This window comes from Physeter macrocephalus, chromosome 13 (assembly GCF_002837175.3).
Source record: "Physeter macrocephalus isolate SW-GA chromosome 13, ASM283717v5, whole genome shotgun sequence".
NCBI lineage: Eukaryota > Metazoa > Chordata > Mammalia > Artiodactyla > Physeteridae > Physeter > Physeter macrocephalus.
This window is the reverse complement of record NC_041226.1, coordinates 48,520,773-48,533,356: the sequence shown is the minus strand read 5'-3', so window position 1 is coordinate 48,533,356 and position 12,584 is coordinate 48,520,773.

Genomic DNA, 12,584 nt, shown 5'->3' with positions numbered 1-12,584 from the left:
ACCTTCCTCCCTGGGCTTGTTTCTCACCTATTATGCTTCACCCTGAACTGGACTCTCTAGACCCCAGGACAGGGACCCCTTGCAACCTCTTCCCCTTCCTGTGCCTCCCAGCCCACACCCGGATTTGAGGAACTGCAGGAAGAGAGCTCTGTCTTGAAAACTCCTCACCTTTGGTAAGGCCTGAGGACCTTCGAAGTCTGTCCAGTTAGTTGTCTCATTTACTATCAAGCTTTAATCTCTCTTTGGTTGGATCTTGACTAAAGCTGAGATCTTAAGAAATATATGTTCAAGCGGTTAGAAGTGTGCTAAGTAATTGGGTACATTCTTACAAATATAATGCGTAATGGCAATAATGATTAATCTGCGACGGAAAATGTGGAATAATTTTTATTTGCTCTCAGTATGACTGTCTGATGTTAGGATTTGGCATTTCCTTGTGGGAACCCAATTACGGTGATGTGCTGCCAAGATAAAGGAAGCAGGAAATAAGTACCGCGCCCCAGTAAGACTATATGCAGGCTTTAAAAAACATTTTTAAAAATAGCTTGTCTGCTGACAGGATCAATTGAACTTAAGGAATATTTCCTAACCCTACTGCCATGAGGTGTTAGTTTCCAAATTTCTGTGACTATTATTCTGATAGTAGTGCCATTTCTCTCTTTTGGGATTTCCTGAATCCTGTCCCTGGCTCTGCTGTGGGAGGGGAGATAGTTTCAATGAGTCCCACCAAGCTGATTGGAATCAGGGTCACAATTGTGTGAAGAGCACCAGTCCTTGCCTTTCTACACACTTCCCTAGAAAAGCCTCTCTTATTTGGTACTTGTGATTTTCTTTCAGTACTCTCTTAGCACTATGACAAGAAGGGATTTTTCCCTTTTTGCCGAACCATCACTTATAATTTTGAGGTAATGTCCCTGTTAAAGTCACAATTACTAGTCTCTAAACTGGTAGAGAAATGATATCCTGAATCTCAACGGATAGTAACCCATCCTCTAACATATGCAAATCACAGATATAGGTCAAGGGGAAAAATTATTTCTGAACTTGCCATTACCATATATATACCAAAATTATATTCTAAAATTCTGAAAGGTCTCCAAGGATTGCTTTGCAGCTTCCTATTCTCAGGTGTACACCTTTGTAATTCTAACAGATCTAAGAGTACTAGGTAACTTGAATGCTGGTTACCCAAGGAAGGCACATATCTTTTTTTGATCAAAACTTGTTATAATTTTGTGAGTAGAGTGAGAAAAGATGTCATAGAATTCTGATAAAATGGGAGAGAGAAGTGGAACAAAGGGGTTAAATATAATTCTCTTATATAAATATAAATGAAGGTCTGTCTTATCTATTGGGCCTTGATAGTAAGTCAGTATCATGCAGGGTCCTGTTTTGCTTAACTGGACAAAACATCTAGGTCAGCACAGAGCCTCTCCTGTGGCTGCTCCGTGAATGTATTCACTTACTAGATACTCTGAACACACATTATATGTGAAGGTGTAGGGAATACAGAGATAAAAGCGATAGGGTCTTTGTCCCCAATAAAAACTTAAAAATCTATCAAAGTTGTAGGGTAGATAACAATAATAAGGTTGTTGGTTTTTTAAAATAAATTTATTTATTTAGTTATTTTTGGCCGCGTTGGGTCTTGCTGCACGTGGGCTTTCTCTAGTTGCAGCGAGTAGGGGTTACTCTTCCTAGAAGTGCGCGGGCTTCTCACTGTGGTGGCTTCTCGTGTTGCGGAGCACAGGCTCTAGGTGCACGGGCTTCAGTAGTTGTGGCACGCAGCCTCAGTAGTTGTGACTCGCGGGCTCTAGAGCGCAGGCTCAGTAGTTGTGGTGCACGGGCTTAGTAGCTCCGCGGCATGTGGGATCTTCCCAGACCGGGGCTTGAACCCATGTCCCCTGCATTGGCAGGCAGATTCTTAACCGCTGCACCACCAGGGAAGTCCCGATAGTAAGGTTTTGATTACAACACAGTACCAAGTCGGAGCCCTGACTCAAATTTCATAAGCTAGTCCTTCATAGAAATACATTAATCAGGCAATATTGTTTGGAGGTAGAATTTGCAGGGCCAATGTTCCCAATGTTCCTATACCTCAGCTCCCACAGGAGGCTTTGGTTTGGGCTTCCTTCTGGTTACAAACGCACCGAGTCAGGTCTCCTTAGAGAGGGTATCGATATTACGTATAATCAGTGCCACTATGGTTATGCTCATCAGTGTGTCATTAGCACTCATCAGACTGTGTTCCTATGAACATTTTCATAGTAATCAGGGTTTCGTTACTACTCGTCATCTCAATGGGGATCTGAGAGGCAAGACTGCTCTGACAGTGGGGTACAAGGGACATAGCTACATAAGAAGTGGCTTAAACTGGTTACCACAGCAGATGGCTATTTGGGGAGATTAAACGAGCAGGGCTGTAATCTGTTTTAGGAAAAGATTATTATTTTTTAGTCCATTATAACCTGTAAAACTATTGTGGCTGAGTAAATATCACACAACCATCCATTCTGGAAGGCGGTTGTAATTCTGTTTGGTTAAATGTGTTGGCAAAGCAGACGTAACAGGTAGCCAAGGAGACCCACTCCACAGACAGAATAAATAACGTTTGTTTTTGCTGGAAAAGATACATAATATTATATTGTAATTATAGGTCTTTAATCACCCCAGAAAAAATTTTAGATGCTGTTGGAGAGAAGACAAGGGCAATCTTCAGGTCTTTTTAAAGAGCGAGACAGCATGTAGCCTGAAGATCATGGGGTTTGGATTCAGAAAGTGGTTCTGTTTCATCCCAACATTGTGACCTTAAACAAGCTACTAAACCTCATTTTCTTCATCTGTAAAATGGGGCTAATGGTATCTTGCAGGTTTTTTATAAGGGTTAAAGATAATATATGTAGAATGACTAACTACAATTATTATCTGCTTACTCACACCCAGGTGTACTAGCTAGTATTCATTAGCTATTACTCTTTTTTATATTAACTGTATACGAACTACGTTCTCATCCAGTCAGTCCCTATCCCGAGGCTTACAAACATACACAATCATCAAAAACAAGCAAAGACACTAAAAAAAAAAAAAAACCAAAAAACCATAAACACTGGCTTTAAGCATCTTTTCAGGTGAAGGTATCTTCCTATAAATCTTCCATGTTTTTTTCTTTTTTTAGGCTGCCATTCCTCAACCTCAAGAGAGAATGGTTGACCTTGTAAAAAGTTGGTGAAAGGTCTGGCTGTAAATGTATGGTGCTGCATTCTTCAATCTTTGGTGTCTAGGAGGTGTTAGTAGCTAATACTATCATATGACTAGTGTCCTTTCAGCAGGTAGTTGTGAAGTGAATAAATTTAAATGCCACCCAGTTAATGAAAGGAAGGAAGAAACAAAGAAACAAAGAAAGAAAGAAAAGAAAGAAAGAAAGATGGAAGGAAAGAAACTCTTTTGGGGAATGAAGACTAAGAAGCCTTAAATTCAACGAGAGATAGCCAGATTAAAGAGCTTGTTATGGAAGTTATCTCTTCCTTTATAAAGATATCAGAGTATTTAGAGATCTATCTAAATAAGCAATCTCAAGAAGAGTTTATATTCAATTATGACAATACTCTCATGTGATATTTTATAATCTTTCTCTAAATGGGGTAGTCTTTGCCCTGCTTTGCCTGGGACACTTCTAGTCTATTCCTGTTATTCTGACTTAATCATTAACAGTCTCTACAATCCTTTCACTCTTAAAGGTATCCTAGTTTGGACAATAAGTACAATCATCTTATGCAAAGCATTTTATACTTGAATTTCCCCGGAAACTCAGGTTAGATGACATACAATAGAAGGTATTGAATATGTTACCTACAACCTGTGTAAATTATACAAATTGGCACTTAGACTGTGAAGAAATGTTTTCACAGGAAATTTTCAGGGTAACATTTTATTATTGAGTCATAATATAGCAAAAGAGATGAAGCAAAAGGAAAGATTTATAGGATTGAGAGGACCAAAGCAAATTGAAATCTATACCAGGTCACTAGTGACCAGGGCAATAGGGAGAACTTGGACATCAAGTGTGTTTTTGCCATGCCCTGGACATTTTGAAAGCTCCTTCCAAAAGTGATAAGAAAGATGAGAGGTATTTATTTGAATTGACTACAAAGTGATTTTTAAAAATCTAAATACTATGCAATTTTTTTTCAAAAACACTATCAGAGTTCAAAATGTAGTTCATTTTTTGAGCATTTTGAATCCCAAAATCTTATACTTTGGAGATGAATTCATTTCATAGAATTAAAGAATAATGTGACATGTAAAATATCCAGTGTCTAGACTGCTCTTCCTTTTCCCTCCCATAATGTCTCTTTACAGTGTATCTACAAAATTTATAATATTTCCAAGAAGGAGAGGAAAACTGGGATTATGCTTTGCTGATAAAAACTGAGATTTCTGGATTAATTCTAGAAAAAATTTTGTGAGAAAATTCAAATCTATTATTTTTTATAACTTAAATAAGCTATGGAAATAGTAACTAAGTTAATTTAAACATTAGTTTATGAAGTGTGAATATACTAATTTTTGTTAGGTGTCAGTGTATCACCTTAGATTTTAAATATTGTACTTTTCAATATTATTTATTTACCCAGGCTTACCACTACTGAACTTATTACTCAACAAGAAAAACAAAATGGATATCTTGGCATGGAACAAAGACAGATAGAAAGAACAGATAGTTCTCAATGTCAAATACCAGATATAGGTTACTTTAAGTCTAACGAGTTCTAGGAAATTATAATCACAAAGTAATTGTGAAATACAGATTTTTTGGTCTTTCTTCAACTTGCCATAAGTAAATCCCCATAAGAAAAAGTGTCTGTAAAGTCTGTGCTTAAAAGATACTCAGCCTGAATCCGCTAATAATCCAGAGACCTTTCTGTCATTAATCTATTAAAATTTTCCATTGCTGTGTATAAGAGGTTAGTGCATATTTCTTTTTTAAATTGAACTATATTTGATTTACAGTACTGTGTTAGTTTCAGGTGTACAGCTCCAGATTCTTTTCCATTATAGGTTATTGCAAGATATTGAATATCGTTCCCTGTGCTATGCAGTAAATCCTTGTTGTTTATCTATTTCATTTATAGCAGTGTATATCTGTTAATCCCATATTCCTAATTTATTCCTGCCCCCTCCCTTTCCCTTTTGGCAACCATAAGTTTGTTTTCTATGTCTGTTAGAAGGCCTTTGTGAAAATGACACCTAAAGGCAGAAATCATTATGAAAAAGATTTCTAGATTTAACTACATAAGACTGAAATTTTCTATAGAACAAAACCCACCATAAACAAAATCTAGTGACAGAATATGTAAAATATGTGGTGGACAGAAGTTTTCTTCTGTTTTCTCGCAAATCAACAAAATTGTCTCCCACAGAAAAATGGGCGAAGATTTGAAAAGAGAATTTACATCATAAGACGTACAAAAAAACAAATAAAAGATATTCAAACTTTTTTTTCAATATAACGATTTATTTACAAAGACCTTGCTTTGATTGTAAACAAATGTGTGCAAATAGTTGGATGTAATTTTGTCAACTATTTAGTATTGGGAGACAATGCACTCCATCAAGGCAGTGGAGTCGTTCCCTTTAGGGAAAACTTCTACTTGAATTTACAATTAAGTAATGGGAACTAGGAAGGAAATTATTTCTTTAAATCAAAGGTCACTTCTGTCATTCTTCTCTAACAGTTACAGTGAGCCCATACTCTACCCGAATTAAGGCTCCCTGAACCCAGGAAAAGTCTGGATTCCAGGCAGTGGCTGGGGTGAAGTTCCCAGAGCTGGAGTTCCTGTGGGGTATTGTCTTTCCTTTGTCAGGGTAGGACTGGGTGATCAGCCTCAACAGCTCTCATTTTCCACTCCCTCTGCTGTAAAAGGCTGGCTAATGTGTAGAGTCATTGGGCATCCATAAGGGGACATTGGGTTTATAGCAGATACAAAGGTTGCCTCTTCCAGCGTCCATTCCGATCACCTCTAGCTTACTCCCGTGCTATACGTAGTCTGGAAAGCTAAATTACGTTTCTTGGTGTCCTTTGCAGCTAAGGTGCTAGAATGTAATGAGGTTCTGGTTCTAGCTACAGGATCACTTACAGGAGTCCCTGAGTTGGAAGTGAGCAATGTGAGGCAGCAGCCATGTGCAGGGGGATGAGATCTTCTGGCAGATGTATCCGGCTCTGCTGGGGCTGCTGTGGCAGTTTCAGGCATCCAGTTCCTAACTTCACAAGTGCCAAAGAATAGGAAGCAGCAGCCATGGTGCTTCTGTTAGAACCATACTAAGCCAGTGGTTTCACTGATTAAGTAACAATGAAAGAAAGAAAAGAAATTCAAATTAAGTAACAAAGCGATAGAATGCTTTCACCTAGAAGACTGAGAAAGGATGTTTAGAGTGAGAATGTCTCTAACCGATGAGGATCAAGGAAACAAGTCACTTTTATACATTGCTGGGAAACATGTGTGTCAGTAAAACTTTGCTAGAGAGAATATGGCAACATGTATTAAAGGCCTTAATGATGTACAAGTCATTTCACATAGAGATTCCCCTTCTAAGGATTATTCCTTAGGAATTGTTTGGTAAAAAGCAAGGTATTATATATAAAGATACCTGTCACAGGGATTCACACATCGGCAGAAAATAGAAAAAGTCAACTGTATCAATACTGAATTAGTTAAATAAATAGGGTATATTATAGATGGGACAATATTCATTCATTTAGGATGTAAATTTGTATTTATTGATATAGAAAAGGCCAATACACATTTTTATTTCATTCTTTATTTCACTACTAAAGTCTTTTAATTATTTGTCATTTCTTTTTTTATTGAAGTACAGTTACTTTACAATGTTGTGTTAGTTTCAAGTGTACAGCAAAGTGATTCGGTTATACACATATATATATTATTTTTCAGATTCTTTTCCATCGTAGGTTATTACAAGATATTGAGTATAGTTCCCTGTGCTATAAGTAGGTCCTTAATTGTTTACCTATTTTTTATATAGTAGTGTGTGTATGTTAATCCCAAACTCCTAATTTATCTCTCACTATATACCCTTTGGTAACTATAAGTTTGTTTTCTCTGTCTGTGAGTCTACTTCTGTTCTGTAAATAAGTTCATTTGTATCATTTTTTCAGATTCCATGTATAAGTGATATCATATGGTATTTATCTTTCTCTATTTGACTTACTTTCCCTTAATATGATAATCTCTATGTCCATCCATGTTGCTGCAGATGGCATTATTTCATTCTTTTTTATGGCTAAGTAATGTTCCATTGTGTATACGTACCACATTTTCTTTTTTCCGTTCATCTGTCAATGGACATTTATGTTGCTTCCATGTCTTGGCTATTGTAAATAATGTTGCTATGAATATTGGGGTGCATGTACCTTTTCGAATTAGTTTTCTCCAGATATATGCCCAGGAGTGGGATTACAGGATCATATGGTAACTCTATTTGTAGTTTTTTAAGGAACCTCCATACTGTTCTCCACAATGGTTGCACCAATTTACATTCCCACCAACAGTGTAGGAAGGTTCCTTACAAAAAGGCAAATATATATTTAATTCTAAAAAGTTAGTTACAAAAAGTATGCTTACAGTAGGGTCCCATTTTTTAAAAGAATATACATCAAAATTGTATCAGCAGTCATCTTTCAGTGATAGGATTATATAGAATTTTATTTTCTCCTTTATATGATATGGGATTGTATTTCCTAAATTATTTATGTTCATCATAAAAACAATAAAGGTATATTTCCCCCCACTTCCTTATTATGAAGGGAGAAATGTCATGGTAAGTAATTTCTGACCATTTTTCTATTAGGTGGGTGTGAAATTCAATTCTCTGTCCAGAAAGCGGTCATATTTATATATGACTATTGAAAATCTAAATGGAAAATGTGCTTCATACGTGAAACATTCAATGATAATGGAAATTTCTACAGATGGAGGTTGTGACCTTTGCAAAAAGAAAGGTCACATGAAATGAAAAGTTACATATGTTATGGTGAAAACGGCTCTGTGAGCAGGGCACTCCATTTGGAAGGGAGATTTCTTAATACCGCAGAGTTGTGATTCTGAAGGTTGGCATCTCTTGATTTTACTGTCTGCCCCGTTTCTTCTTACTCACGAGCACAAAGTGAGCCAGATCTTGGGAACCAGGAGAAAGGGAATTGGAGGGAATTGGGAGAGAAGGAAATGGTGACAACAATGAGAAAACCTTCCTGGCAACAGCTCAGAGAACAATGCTATCAGGCTCATAAATATGGTGCTAATTTTATGTATGGAAATCACAAAAATGAGCCCAAATCCCTCCTCTCCTATTCCATGCACAAATTTCAAGTCAAAATTTAGCCCAGAGGGGAAAAACTGAACCAAATTAATACATGTACCTAGCTAAATCCCTCACAAAGGGGTCTTCAGTGTTTCTACTCAGCATAAGAACATAACTCCTGGCTCTTCTACTGAAATGATTCATGAAAAAAAAGCTAAATATATTTTCATAAGAAGCAAGTCAATGTGTCAGAAAAATATGATTGTCCTCATCCAGTTTAACTTTTAACCTCAATAAATAAGCAAGAGAAGTTTGCAACCTGAACCTTTCTTAGCAGTGAATGTTTCTCTTCCTTCGTACTCCTGAAGAGTTTCCTTTTTTATCCTGGGGATAAAGACATATTATAATTCATCAAAATTTCATCCCTACAGGAATCTGGACACCCCAAAAAAATAAGTTAGTGAAAGAAATTATGAAACTTTCTTTCACAAATATTTTTTTTAAAAAAGAGGCAGGTACCCATTTGGATACAACCTGGGGTAAGAGCAGAGAATTAATGCAAGGCCCTCTGGAAGGCTTTCTCTACCATGAAGAGGAGCAGTGGGCTGGGGGTCAAGACACAGCACTAGTCCTGAGCAAGTCCTTTTACTGCCCCTGACCCTATAAGAAATGCAGAACACTTTGATGGTTGCCAGAGGTAGGGCTGGGCGAAATGGGGGAAGGTGGTCAAAAGGTACAAACTTCCGGTTCCAAGATAAATACATCCTGGGGATGTAATTTACAGCATGGTGACTATAGTTAACACCGCTGTATGGTATATTTGAAAGCTGTTAAGAGAGTAGATCTTAAAAGTTCTAATCACAAGAAAAAAGAAAATTTGCAATTATGTGTGGTGACAGACGTGAACTCGAATTACTGTGGTGATCATTTTGCAATATCTACATATCATGCTTACACCTGAAACCAAGATACTATGTCAATTATATCTCAATTTTTTAAAGTGACATTGACATAAAAAATGGGTAGTCTAAACAGTTTTATTTGTGCCTTGTAGTTCTAAAATCTGATTACTTGTAATAGACTACTGGGAGGGAAAATGTACAAACCAACATGTACAATATGATCCCATTTTTGTCAGATAAAGCAGAAACACAGTAATAACACAAAAACTTAAGGCAAAGGCTGGAGTGAACTTTAACCAAAATCATACAAATAGTAGCCTTTTATAACTCTTCATCCAAGTCAGTATTATAATATTCCAAGTAGTGATTTCTCCCAATCTGAGGTTCGATTTTTTACTCTTCTAATGATGTCATTTGATGAACAGCTTTTAATTTTAATGCAGACTCATTTAGTGTTTTTCCCCTTTAGCACTTGCTCTGTCCTGCTTAAGAAATCTTTGCCTACACCAAGGCATGATGTGATCAATGGCTTATTTTTATCTTTATCTTTTTGTCTCAAGTCATTCCACCAGTGGACCAAGGGAAGTGCTATACCCCAGGGAAAGTTTCATAAAGGGGGCGTGCCTTGCTGTAAAATGGAACTTCCATGGAGGAAGTCAAGGAGAAAGCTTAACAATCTGTGTTTCACTTGGTCCCTGTAAGTCCCCTGGGAAGTTGATTCTCTCTGAGGCCCTAAATCTCACGATGCGTCATTGGCAAATTCCCTTGTTTTGACAACTATTTCTCTAAGCTCTTGATTCTTCAACTAACTGAAACTATCTGTTGTCCCATTCATCCTTTCAGGCAAGAGTGAATCGAGATATTTTTGAGTCCTGAAATGTATACAGTTTGTGGAGCCCTTTTAAAGAAAAGAAAATAAAGTAACAAAATCCTGGGGCAATACATGTAAAAATAACAAATAGAAAATGCCTACAGCTGCCCTAGGAGGGACCAGTACGAGCGAGGGGTTGTGTCCACAGGTCACAACTCCCTCCATAGCCTTCTCAGGATGAGGCTGTTCTGTCTTCATACATCTATGTCCGCAAGATCCTGGAGTTGGGATACATTGCAAGTTTTAAGTAATTTCTTTTCCTTCTTTTATCAAAAGCCCCCACTCCTTTGACATTTATGCCTTCAGACCACTCACATACTTTTTTCTCCCTGTTTTTATTACTAACCTCCCTTTGGCCACTTACCTTCTATTACTGAGGGTTTTAGCTCACTTAAGACTGTTCTTCACCTACTCTGTCACTTAACATCCACAAAGATGATCTGTCCAACACCATAGTCCCCCATCTTTTAAAACTGCTGCTCTGATCCCATGTCTCCCTCTGGACATCACTATGTTTTCTGGTCTCCTTCCCAGTAAATCATCTCATGAGAGCTTTCTGTAATTACTGTCCTCACTTCCTCCCCCCCAGTTCTATCCTCAGCCCTCTTCAAACAGAAGAAAGTGATCTTCTCAAATCTATAATGAATCTCATGTTTCCAAAAGCAGTAATAATTCTTCTTTGCCTTCATCTTAGTTGTCATCTGAGCAGTTGTCCACTCCCTCCTAAAAAAAAAGCACTCTTTATTTTTTCGGTTTTCGTAACACCACACTCTCCTTGTTTTCTCCTACCTCCTGGGCCACTTATTCTCTCATTCTCCTTTGGAGACTCCTCCCCCTCTGATTAATCTCTAAATATGGGAGAACTCCAGTCTCAATCCTGATTACTGAACGTTATCCTCTTCTCCATCTGCATTCACTACTGAAGTGATTTCCTCCAATTACATGGCTCTAAATTCCACTTACAAGCACGTGATTCCAAAATGTGTATCTCCACCATTTCCTCTTCCTAAATCTCCAGATGTGTATCTACCTGTATTAGTTTCTTAGGGCTACTGTAACAAAGTACTACAAACTGGGTAGCTTAAACAACAGAAATTTATTATCTCATGATTCTGAAGGCTAGAAATCCAAGATCAAGATGCCAGCGGGGTAGGTTCCTTCTGAGGGCTGTGAGGAATAATCTGTTCCGTTTCTCTCTTGTATCTTCTGGTAACTTCAGACATTCTTTGGCTTGTATATGGTATTCTTTCTGTGTCTTCACATTGTCTTCCCTCTATGTGTGTCTCTCTCTGTGTCCAAATTCCCCCTTTTTATAAGGACTCATTCATATTGAATTAAGACCCACACTAATAATCTCATCTTACCTTGATCATCTACAAAGACCCTATTTCCAAATAAGGTCACATTTGTAAGTACTGGGGGTTAGGACTTCAGTGTATTTTAGGGGGACCCAATTCAACCCAGAACACCATTTAACTTCTTCCCTGACACTCCTCTTGGATGGGAATGTCAAACCTAACATACGCAAAACAGAAATCTTGATTGATGCTTTCACCAACTGAGTTTTTCTTTAGGCTTATTTACTTTAACAAGTGGTACCACCATGTACCATCTAAGGTGTCATCCTTGATGATTCTATTTTCCTCATGCCCCACAGTCAATACCTCAGTAAATTAAGTCAGTTTCATTGTATTACATACTGAATCTCTTCACTTCTTTCTCCACCACTACCACTGTGATCCAAGCCACTATAATTTCTCACCTGGACCATGGAAATAGCCATCACTTTCCATTCTTGCCTCACTACGATGTAGTCTCCACTCTGCCACAAGAAACTTTTGCCTTAAGTTTTGTTTATTTTTGGTCAAAGTAATATATACACATAGTTGAAAAACATATGATAATATTTAAAAACTTCAGTGAAAATCAGCAGTTCCTTAACTCATCCCTTCTTACCTTATATTTCCTTGTTTCTTCTGGTGTTTGCATCCACATTTCTAAGTAATATGATTGCTATTTCTTGACTTGTGAATTTAGATATTATCTATCAGCTTCCTTTTATGGTTGGTGAACACTTAGCTCTCCTATACCACCATTCCCCACTTCTCATTCTCCATTTCCCATAGTAATACTATTATTAGTATTTTTATTTACAATTTTCTTATTAGACAACTTATCAGAGCTTTCATTATTTTGTTTGTTTAAATATATATAAATTCTAAAGCTAGGTAGTCTCCTTTTTAGACACATTTTGTGTTTTGCTTGTAGAGGTAATTTTGTTGAGACTTTGCACGACTTACATATCTGAAAATAATTTTATTTTATCCTCAAACTTGATAATTTGGCCTGGTATAAAATTTTAGGTTGAAAATAACTTTCTTTGGTACTTTGTAAGCATTCCTCCATTGCCTTTTGTCAGTAGCATTGTTACTACTGAAAAGTTGAATGGTATGTTTAATGTTGTTCCTTTGTAACCTGTTTATTTTCTCTCT